The sequence below is a fragment of the Rhamphochromis longiceps genome, linkage group LG20 (genome assembly GCF_057381845.1).
Source record: "Rhamphochromis longiceps isolate RC_006_pf linkage group LG20, R_longiceps_female_GT1.1, whole genome shotgun sequence".
NCBI classification, from domain to species: domain Eukaryota; kingdom Metazoa; phylum Chordata; class Actinopteri; order Cichliformes; family Cichlidae; genus Rhamphochromis; species Rhamphochromis longiceps.
In genome coordinates, this window is record NC_140576.1 from 37,729,354 (window position 1) to 37,741,346 (window position 11,993).

Here is an 11,993-nt window from a genome sequence, read left to right on the forward strand (position 1 = left end):
AATGGATATAAGGAATATAAATATAAAAGACAGAGAGTATAAAAATAGGGGATGGGGGGGGGGCTTTGAGGTAAAGAGGAAGGGAGGGGCAGGAGGTATATGGAGAGAGAGAGAGGGAGAGAGAGAGACTACAATAAAAAGGCTGATGTCATCTCTGTGAAGCAGCCAATCCGAGAGCAGCAGAGAGGGAAGGAGGGAGGGAGAAGAGGCAGAGCTCAGAAGGGTGTGTTTTCTGTACCACTGCAGCATCAGTGCAAAAAACGACAGGAGGAAAAGGCACGAGTCGGTGGACTGGACCGAGAAACAATACAGAGCTAGAAGAAGAGCCACGGAGAGGAGCCTGAGAGGAGGAGACACATCAAGAGGAGACACCTGCAGAGGTAGGACTAACACTGAAGCATCCCAGGCTTCTGCTGGTGTCTGGGTTTCCATCCATGAATGTGTGTGTCTGTGTGTCAGTGGGTTGGAGATCAGGGCTGGAGGCTCTAACGGTGTCTTACATAATAGGAAGGCAGGTAGTGTGTGAGCGACTGTGCTGAGATACTAGACAAGTGTTTGTGTGTCACTGTACATACATGTGTGGGTGTTGGTGCGCACTTCCTCCTGTCTGTGATTTCACCTTTTGACTCAAACATGCTCGGGTCAGTAAATGTTCACTCGTGATGTTTGTGTGGAGGTAAATCCATCTGTAGGGAGTGTCTGACCCGATTCAGCTTTTTAATATCTGATAAATCATCTGCGGCCGTGTGTTTTTATGAATATTGAATGAAATGCTGCACTATACCACATTATCGTGTTAAATTATTCACTGCTGCTCTGTAGCACGCTTCCTTTCATGCTAAAAGTCTCTGCCAGGAATGATTTAGTCTGATCTTCATATCTCCAAACAACATAACTGCAATTCCCATCTTGTGTCCATGCCAGCTTCCAGGCTGCTGTCCGCCCATGGCCTGGTGCTGAATGGTGCTGTTTCCAGGTTAACAGGGTCTTTGGTTTGTCCAGTTAGCGGTCCAAAACCAAGAACATATTCAGTTTATCAGCATTTATGACCAAGAAACGTGTAAAAAAAAGTGTTTCCTGTAGCTCAACTTCTCTCTGAATTGGGGGATAAAATGCAGGAAGAGAAAGCTGTGTTTGTCCTTTGCTTCTGTTTACTCTGGAATTCCTCTTTTTCCTCATGGCAACATCATTTAGGCCTCTTTGTCATTCTTTGCCTGCATTGTGGAGTTTTCTCACTTAAAATTAGGCCAGAACCTGAGAGCAGGAATAAGAGAGAGGAGGTGGAAGGAGAGCTGAAGGAGGGGAAGTTGATAAGGTGCAGAGTTTGAGTGAAACGGGAGGTGAAGGATTTAGCCCAGAAGAGCCTGAATCCAAAAAGAGCAGAAGAAATGAGAGGATGTGGAAGGTGAGAGGGAGCCTGGACTGGGATGAGAGGAGGAGGAGGAGGAGGGATATTTAGGGCTGAGTGGCGTAGGAGGATTTTTAGCCCTTTTCTCTTTCTCCCCTCCCCAGATCTTTGGCAGCAGTCAAACTGACTGAAACCATCTGCCTGCATTTTTTATTCAGGCTTTTGTACTTACAGTAGACTACCTCCAGACAGCCACATGAAAAAAATATGCATCATGAAAGGAGCGCTCTGCACAGCCCTGTTCTCAAGATATGACTGCAATAATTAACAAATGATGTTTTTAAACTTTACTGTTCTTTGAACAAACATATCCATCTTTTGTTTTTGCTGCCAGTAAGATAAGATAAGATAAGATAAGATAACCTTTATTAGTCCCACACGTGGGAAATTTGTTTTGTCACAGCAGGAAGTGGACAGTGCAAAAGTTATGAGGCAAAAATTAGAATACAATAAGAATAAATACAGTACACAACTGTACAGAATAGAATAAAATAAAATACTATATACAGTAGAATAAAATAAAATAAATATACAATAAGATAAAAATAGAATACAAATACAAATACTATATACAACTGAGTAAAATACAACGATGCCAGAAAAGATTATTGCACTTAGTGTTATTGCATATGTATGGATGTGTGTGCTTGATCAGTTAAAGTCTTTATTATGGAGTCTGACAGCAGTGGGGAGGAAAGACCTGCGAAATCTCTCCGTCCCACACCGTGGGTGCCGCAGTCTCCCACTGAAGGAGCTGCTCAGTGCTGTCACAGTAACATGAAAAAGTAGCTTCCCACTGTTTTGCAGCACGTCTTCTTTAAAAGACACTCTGAGCTGATCCGTTTCTGTGCTTTGAAAGTCGACTGTTTCCTGCCTCAGACTCAGTTCAACAGTCTTCTGTCATGTTTAGTGGAGAGGAAGCAGCAGCACCGACGCATTTCAGACTGAGCTCAGTTCCAGCTCTGCGTCTGCTTTTCGTTCTCGTGAATGAGTTTGAACTTATTAAAGTGTTTCTGACAGGAATTCCCTTAAACAGACTCGTGTCTGTGTGCAGCGCCTCACTGCAGACGGATCGCTGAATTTTTAATGATATTAAGTTGTGCAGATGATGAAGTTTCTCTATTTCACAATCAGACCATAACCTCCCCGTCTTTTCTTCTGAAAGCCTTTCTGAGATTTTTGTTTTTACCCTCAATGAAATACATTAAATTAAATTAAATAATGTATAAAATAAAAATTAAGTACATATATATTCTTGAAATTAGGAGCAGCTCTTTTTAATTACACTGACACTCACTGTCCTCTTGTCTTAATGTCGACAACATTTATGAAACTAAGTGAACGATATCTGCAGAACATTGATTTGATTTGATTTTTGACAGAAAAACGCCCAAATTAAACCAGCTAACCCTGTGTGCGCCGCTGGTGACGTGGTGATTAAATCACTTCTTCATCGATATATTTCTGTGTTTTTGCTTTTGTATCATCCAAACATTATGACACTTTAAATTCTTTAATATAGTTTTCTATAATGACACCAACCCGTACGTTGCAGAGAGCCAGCTGATAAGAAATGATATGAAGCTGACAGCAGTTACAGAGTGTGCGAGTGCTGGGCGCTCGGTGCTGTCCAACAATGTGGCACACACTGAGCTTCCTGTGTGAGTCTTATTCATCCAGACGGAGCAAACTCGCCCACCTGACACACCTGATACAGTTAAAAGCATTTGAAATTATTCAGACAGCCTCTATCTGATCAACCTGGATTCTGAATTATGACACAAAAATGATGACGTGTTTATTCATCTACATTTACAAGATCAATATACTAATAAGAGGTTATGAAAAGGGCAAAGATATAACAAGTGGCATAAATGTGGCCCATCTGTAAACATCTGTCACAGTTTCCAGGCTGGGAGCAAACATTTTCCGAAGCGTTGATCCAGACGCGTGATCTTTGGAGTGTTTGAGGTAAAAATGATATCATCAGTTTTACAGATATGGGTAAAGACTCTTCACACATCAAAAAATTAAACTTTACGCAACATTTCTGAAAATAATATCAACGTAAACTCTGTGGCAGTTTCTCCACAACTTTTTGTGACTTTTTATAAATAAATATTGTCACATAAATATTCTCCATTAATCGTTTTCTGACGTCCCGAGCAGCATTTAGCAGCTCTGCATGCAGAACATGTCAGAGGAACGATGCGGTTGTTTAGCGGAGACTGTTTAAACCTGTTTAAAAGCGCTCTGACTGAAGTTGTTACTGAGAGTAATTCTGGGCCCTCGGGCAAGCCTCGGTGTCTACATCCCTACGTTAGCATGCAGACTGGGAGGACAACCTGAATTTGTCTTGTCCCAGCAGGTCTATCAAGTGGATCAAAGAATGAGCAGTTTGGACTAAAAGGTTTCAGCCGCAGGTCCGCAGGTCAGATGGAGGTCTGGGTTCAGAAAATAAGATTAGTCTGAATTTAGCTCTTTCTCAGTTCCTCTGTCCGTCTTTGCTCCGAGTGTCGTCTGTGATTCTCTTTGTGGCATTTCTCATCCATCTTCATCCATCTCGCTCTCACGCCCCCGCTCCCTCCCCCTCGAAACATCTTTCCTCTCTTTTGACCTTTCGTTCTTCCACATCGCCTTTTTTCCATTTTACCCTCAACAAATGAGGTCTTTGTGTTTAGAAATTAAGGAATGCCCTTAACACCCCCCTCCCATCTTTTCCTCCTTCCTTTTTCGAGTGTGTGTGGAGATTGGGGGGTGCGTCCATTAGCCCGGATTAGAGCCTGTAGGCAGGTTTTAACAGCCCCTCTGTGTTTGGGGCTTTAATCTCTTCAGAAGCAGCTAATCTGACTTCACTGGCTTTAACACACACACACTCACACTCACTCACTCACACACACACACACACACACACACACACACACACACACACACACACACACACACACACACACACATACAGTGGAGTAAATGTGTCTGTTTTTGTGGGCAGTGTAGCTGATCCATGACAAGAGTCCATTCATGGCGTGACCACCAGCACAGAGACTCTATCAGACAAATATCAGACAAACAATATGATCAGTGACTCGGTGGACCAAAGGTCACATGACATACAGTCTCCTGACCAGAAGATGAGCAATACGAGACATAAATCTGATGCTTCTCACCAACCAGCAAAACTGGTTTGATCAAAGGATAATTTTTACCATATATTTCCTGTCGTGTATCTTCTGTGGTGATGGTGCATGAGCCTCAGACTGCACTCGCTCGCATCACTAAACATTAGTTTTTTCTAATGTCAGAGCTTTAAATGGTCATAAAGAACAAACATCCATTTGTGTTCAAAACTTCTCTTTAAAAAGTGAAACTTGAGTTTCAGGAAGCGTAAAGTGTGACTCATACAAAGCTGATATAGTCGAGAACAGGACGCCTCGTTTTTTGGTTTTCAGCGTTTTTTCATTTTTTTATTTGATAATAAACTGAATGTTTGGGAGATTTCGGGGAAAAAGGTTTAAAAACATCATCTCAGGCACTTTTTCAGTTTTCTAAAAAAGTTTTCTTTTTTTTCTTTTCTAAATGACATCAGAAACAGCAGTATGCGACATTACGTGATGGCAGAGCTTCAGTTCATCCTTTGTCATTTTTTTTTTTTTTTTTTTTTTCCCCCCTTCTCACCGTCTCTTCTCCCCTTTGGTTTTCTTTCTTTCTCTCCCCCTCTTTCTCTCATTCATTCCCCCTGTCCTATTTATTTAAAAAAAAAAAAAAAAAAAAAAAAAAAAAAACTAAAAAAGTTTTCTAAAAGAAATAATAAAATCCCCAAATAGTCTAATCAGAAACAGAAGAAAAACTCGAGTGGTCTAAAACGCGTTCATTTGTCCGTTCCCTTAATCTTTATGACACTGAGTGGAGCTCAGACTCTGTCCTGTGTTCATTTTGCTCACAGATGAGTCTGTTTCACTAAAACAAAGAGTGACTCATTCAAAGCCAGTAAACACTGATCAGTCACACCTGCTGTGACCTCTTTCACACTCCACCGCAAAAAAGAGGAAAACCTAATATTCATATCCGTGGTTTACTAATGCTGGTGTGGAGAGATTTTATAGACCACAGTGACCTACAGGAAATAAAGAGGAGTGAGGTCATCGGCCACTTTGTTGCCCAAAGAGAAGCTCGCCTGTGCGTTAGGAAACCACAGCATCCAGGCTCTGCTCCGCTTTTTTTCTGCTTAATGTCGTTCTTACTTGTTCCAAGTGAAACGTTTGGATCGTTCTAAAGATAAATATGTTCAGTGGGGATAAACTGAGCCGTCATATCGTCTTCATTTCCCCAGAATTCACTGTTAGATGGTTTCAGTCACCAACATGCTTCATGATGGAGAAATGTCTGATTGGTTCATCACTGCCCTTAAGTAAAAGTTCATCTTTGTGGCACGCAAATGTTATCTTTAGCATTTGTCTGATTTTTCTGATATTCGACTCACAATTGAATAATCAAGAAAATAATTCCAAAGTTAATAAGTGATGAAAATAATCCTCATGTCTGATTAAATCTCAGCGTCCGTGTCATCCCACAGCTGCAGAATTATCTCGTTTAATCCACGATTATCTTTGCATAATTTAACATTTCTTTGCATTTTTGAGTTTAATCCTGTTGCACCTCCAGTCGCCGAGTACTCGAAATAAAGCTTTTCAGTTTAAGAGATGAGCGCTCAGGAAGAGGAAATATGTTTCTCGATACTTTAGTATGTTCTGCATTATTTCAGCTCCTGCTGCTTTTCTTTTATCTCCTCATACCTGCAGCGACGGCAGAACTTTTTCCTGGGCTCACCATCTGTCACCTTATTTGTGCTATATTTGTGCGTGTGTGTGTGTGTGTGTGTGTGTGTGTGTGTGTGTGTGTGTGTGTGTGTGTGCACTTTAAGAACCTGCACAAAAGGAGGGAATAAGCTTCCCAAAAGCTGGACGGCTGCTTTAACACTGCAGACCACTCGTGTTGAGCAGAGGAGACGCGAGTGGGAACTGAGACAATGGGAAGAGAAACTGTGTGTGTGTCTGTGTGTGTGTCTGTGTGTGACTGAGAGAGAGAGGGGTGAGTTGAGGCGATGTAGGGAGTGGCACCGGAGAGAAAGCGAGGGAGAGGTGTGGAGGGATGGAGTGGGGGATGGGAGAAAAGAAGGAGGGGCAGTGTTGGGGGATGGGAAAAGAGGAAATATTGCTGTGTGCTGCTGGAGTCAGGGGGTTACCATGGTGATGGGAGAATGACGGAAAGGGATGGGAAAGACTGCCAATACACACACACACACACACACAAGCGCGTGCACAAACCAAATTGACATTTTTCTGTCTGATTAAATAAAGAGATTTACGTCAAATCTCCTTTTAATTTAAAGCTTCCTTCCTGCGTGCTCAGGGTGGGGCGAGCAGAGACAAACGATGCTGCAGAGGGAGGAAGAAGAGGAGAAGATAAAGACCGAGGCTCTGAGAGGAAATGCGATCTCCCACCTGGGAGGGGTGTAGCTGGGAGCCGGAGAGATGTGACGGTAGACGCTGATAAGTTAAAGTTATTAACTTACTGGCACATCAGTAAAGTTCAACCGGACTCAAAAAGAAGCAAAAATGAAATAATTGTGAACCAAACAGTGTGTTAAACTCACTTTTACTGTCTGTGTGCAAACAGGCTGTAACGTCTGTGACTTGCTGCTGTTTTCACACATGATCTGCATCCCTGACACAGACGTGTTGGGGAGACACGTGATCCAGTGCAACGATCACTGCAGTCTCCTTATCTATTTTGCCTGATGTGTAAAAGCAGCACGTGTATAATTTAACCAGCGTTATACTCTTAGCACCACCTTTTCCGTCCTTGCATCTATAATGACTCTGATGAACCTGCTAACTCATTCGCTTGCTAAATGAACAGCTAATGTAATTTAGTTTAATTTTAGTTTCATAATGAAGTTTTTATTTGAACCAAGTGGCTAATAATCAAGTGAAGGTTGTAGCTGTTTGTGTGAAATATCTGTGAAAGAAATGCAAACCCAGACTAAGCTTGCAGAAATCCTTCATCTTTGTTAAAGAAACTCGTCCGTTCGTGTTCTGTGTGACTTCATCTCCGCGCTTCAAACGAATTCACCTTTGTCTCGTCGATGCCCCGAGCACCTGCTGGCTGTGACCTCACACCTCGCACATCAACAGGACGAGGTTATTATGTTGAGACAAAATCAAAGCCCGGCGTAGCGCCTTTTACCTGCCAGGAGGGATTAGGTGTGATGTGTCTGCAGCTGCTGTGAGTCTGAGCTCTCAGTGGATCATCAGCCGTGAAGAAGAAAGATCCAGAGTCAGAAGAGCCGCTGGCTCGCTGTGGTGTAAGTGGGTGGGAGTGCGTGGGAGGATGTGGTGGAAACAAGAGAGGATGTGTGTGGGACCACTGAGGATAATGTGTGTGTGTTGGTGAGAACATTTAAGTGGAGCTTATCTCCATAATGTGGATTCATTTTCTGTTTCGCCTTGGGCCTCACAAAGTTTTACAGCCATGCTTTCGATCTTTACACACAAACCTCTGTGATCTCAGTCGTTGCTGGGATTCATATTTTCATGCATACACCATGAACTCACTGCTTCCCTGAGCTCCACGAGCGCTACTTTCAGCTCGTTTGTTCAGCTCAGTGTTCTCGCTGTTTTGGCCACAGGCAGCCGTGTCCAACGATAAACCCAGGTACGCTACCTGTACAGCAGACGGACGCCGCGCGGGACTAGCCTGTGGGAGCATTAGCAGCTAAAGACTCGAGCTGGTGGTTAGATATGCTCACTCCTCCTGAACCAGCTACTGTGCGTCACAGCTGCTGTGATGGAGAGCATGAGTTAGCGTGAGTCAGGTCTGTCAGGTCTCATAAACCTGTGAAGCACCCGCTGGCGTCACACACTGTTGGGAAGGAGAACATTTTAACCCAATTCCCGCCTCTTCCTAACCCTAACACGGACGTTTATAAAGTCCGATTCGATCTGAAACCCAAGTAATGAATCCTCCAATGAAAACAAAGCAAAGCGAGGAAAACGTGAAGGTTCAAAGGTCGACGTGAGGCAAACGTGCAATCAGACGCTGACGTTACCTAAAGTCCTGGAGCAGGTCAGGATCTGTGCTGCTGGCAGTCACAGCTGTAGCTCGGTGGTGTCTGAGCCGATGATGTCGCTGAGGCGTTTCCTCTGTCGGCCATGTTTTTATCGCCTCTTTCTAGAATGAAACCAGAGAAGAAGTGGGAGAGCGGTCTTTGCTGATCTCACAGCTCTCAGTTAAGTGTGCCCGTCACACGCGTGACACATGATCATGTGAGGTATTGATTGACGTCGCAGCTGAGCCGAGGGCCGAGGCCGCACGCCGCCGATTCCATGTTTTAATCCAGGATGTGTGAAAATGATTAGATCAGATTAACCAGAGAGGTTGTTGAATCAGAGGATGTAACATCCCTCGCTCGGACGACCTGTTTCGTGTTAACATGTTTCACACTTCTTCTCTCAAACACATGAACAGTACTGCTGCCTCCTCACTTTCATTTCTTCTTCTCCTTCTTTATAGTGTTTGTTGGCTGTTGGCAAACGGTAAAATGGTGCATTACCGCCACCACTTACTTTGATTTGGGTGGAGGCAGTGATAGATGTGTGGCCGTGGGTGTTGTATACACCGCCCCGAGCGCTCTGTCACACTGTGGCCTCTCACAGCTGGCGCCACTCACCCCTCAGCTAAATCTAATGGACTCCAGCGGGGCTGGGAAGCCACCCAGCGCGGGAGCTGTTGTTTATCCAGGAGCATACCGTCACTAATGAGCAATTTATTCGTGCCTGTGTCGCTTCGTTTGCCTTCGTGGAGAGAAACGCAAATCATAAACAAACGTGCCGGCTTTGTGTCTGCCGGAGTGTGTGCGTGGGAGGGTGGGCTGTTGGAGGAGGGCGGAGGTAATCCAGAGGTGACTAAACAATGTCACACCAATAAGAGCTCATTTGAATGTGAAAAGCGTCGGGCTGAGCTCCGGGACCGACTCCCCACATCCCATCTGAAAGGCAAATACACAGAAATAACACAACGGAGCTGTGTGACAGACGCACATGTCTTCAGATGCTTCGTCAATTAAGTGATTAGTCAGAAATAATCAGGAACTTTTGATAACCAGCTTTTCATTCAACAAACACAAACGTTCGCTGCTTTTTCTGCCTCTGCAGGACAACAAGCCGTGCTTCAGGACTGACAGCCTGGTGTGTCTAACATTTGTTTAGTGAAATACTTAAAGCCTAGAATCAAAAATATGTTCATACTCTTGCCTGTAACCCTGTTTTTCGGGTGGGCTGCCCAATTCTGAGGAGATGTTTGTTTCCCTTTAAGTCTGAAACGTCTCGTTCCAGAAACATGAAGCAGTTATTCATGAAAATCCTCTAACGTTGCTGTCAAAGAGGACTGTTCTCTATCATCAGGGGTCTCAAACTCCAGACCTCAAGTGTCCTGCAGGTTTTAGATCTCACCCTGGGTCAACACACCTGAATCACATGACCAGTTCATTACCAGGCCTCTGGAGAACTTCAGACATGTTGAGGAGGTCATTTAGCCGTTTAAATCAGCTGTGAAGTATCGAGGACACATCTAAACCCTGCAGGACTCCGGCCCTCTTGGCCTGGAGTTCAACAACCCTGATATACATCTACCGGTACTACCTGAAGGAAGCTCAGCCAAGGCGGACGTTCACGTCGTGCCACAGACGGGGGCTGGGCAGCACACTGATACTGTCGGTTGGTGTTGACACTAAAGAAAACATTACGTTTGTAGATTTTTGAGGGGCAGGGTCATGAGCTGAACATTTCTCTCTCTGATTGTTTTGTCTTTTTCAGGTTTTATTCTTTGTTATTATTGTTTAATTTATTTATTTGATTAAAATCAGGAGGAGGCAGAAATCACCTTTCTGTTTTGTAAACATCAGCCTTCATTTTAAATGCTTCACCTCAGCCCATGAGCCCTCAGCCCCTTAGGTTACAAATTATACTAAAAAATAATTGGTTCATATGAACTTTGACCTTTGAGCTCTGCACAGTCAGCAAAGTTGGTGGGATTTCTCCTTGGGGATCAAGATGAAGGCACTCCATCAGAGCCTGGACTGACAGACTGAGCCTGGCTAAAACATTTCACCCAGAAATCACAACCTTGTTTTTTCAAAGCCTACGGTGTCTCCATTAATGGGGGGGTGGATGCTTCTGCCTTTGCTGCAGCGTGGTTCTTTCATGGTGGAGGCTGATAAGGCAGGAGAGTTTTCATGGTGAAGCATCGCCTGGAGCTGTTTTACAGGCATGTCGCTGGTGTGGAGGCAGAAAGAGGATCCACACAAACAGAATGGCAGAACAAAAGTAATGAAGGAGGAAAAGCTGCAAACAGAGAGGAAAAACAAAGCAAAGGCAGAAGAAGACGGCGGGTGGTGGGAGGCCTGTCAGCGGAGGAGCTTTGTAGTCGGTCAGAAACCTCCTCGTGATTATTGAGTTATTCATCTCTCCACTTCCACGGGGAAATCCCAGTCTGCTTAGACGTGAACACAAAGACAGCTTAACACTGACGTGTGTGTGTGTGTGTGTGTGTGTGTGTGTGTTGCTACATCCTTCGAGTTGAGGTCATCCCTGTAAATGACAGAGCTGATGGTGACATCATCTGTGCATCATAAAGCTGACAAATGCACAGCAGCTGAGTCATGACTGACAGGAAGAAAAACACTTCATGTTTCAGAAATCATTTAAACACTTGGGTTCAGTTTTTTCTACTCTTGGATCTGTATGATGTCATAAACAGGGGACAACCCTATTATGTTCTGGCACAGAGCCAATCAGAACGAAGTGATCTGAAAGGGGGAGGAGCTACAACAGATCCTCCACCTTTCCCTCTAAGGATGAACTGAGCGAGGCCTGCTATAAGACTGATCAATGTGATTAGTGTGAACTGTGACTCAGAGCTATAGAGTAAAAATATGCAGCTGAAAACAGTCATAGTTTCGTCACTGATGCTGATTTGAATCTGTTTCGGTGGCTGTCACCGCACACAGTGTGAAACATTAGCACATCAAGAAAATGAAGCCAGTGGAGATGGGCCTTAAATTTGGTCTGCAGGCCTCAGGTGGTGTTACCTGTGGCTGTGAGCTCAGGGAACACTGACCTGATGAGTTTGAGGTCTGAGTCGCTCTTTCTGGCTCTTATTAAAGTTTGCTTGGTCAGACCTGGCCGTCCTCGTCCCATCAGTTTGTTGCTTGTCTTAAAAAAGATGGTGGAGGTGAAAACAACGGCTCCCGGGCCTGGCAGATCCCCATCTACTAAACAGAAGTGAAGAAGTTAAAGAATTGAAAAGGGGAGTAAGGGTGGGGAACGCAAACGAGAACGAACAGCTCGTGGAACTGAGGGAACATCACTTTCAGATCTCTCTTTTTTTCCCAGTAACATATTTTTTCTTTTCTTTTCTTTTAATTTGTTGTAATTTTCAGCAAATCTGTTTGTGCTCTGCATGTTGGGAAAGAGAGAAATGACCTCTCTGCTCACTCAGTCACAAAGGGTTTTGTGGAAGTGCCTGC

The 11,993-nt window shown here is 44.1% G+C and overlaps 1 protein-coding gene across 4 annotated transcripts in view; it reads left to right on the forward strand.

Moving 5' to 3' along the window:
• The first annotated feature begins 209 nt into the window (after positions 1 to 209).
• LOC146645912 (neural cell adhesion molecule L1.1-like) overlaps positions 210 to 11,993 on the forward strand; it is a 43,953-nt gene continuing 32,169 nt past the window's right edge. For 3 of the 4 annotated variants that reach the window (XM_085392798.1, XM_085392800.1, XM_085392801.1), the window contains exon 1: positions 210 to 380. The gene's annotated coding sequence lies outside the window, so the exon portion shown is untranslated. The remainder of the gene's footprint in view (positions 381 to 11,993) is intronic. The other variant, XM_085392802.1, reaches the window with a different exon arrangement.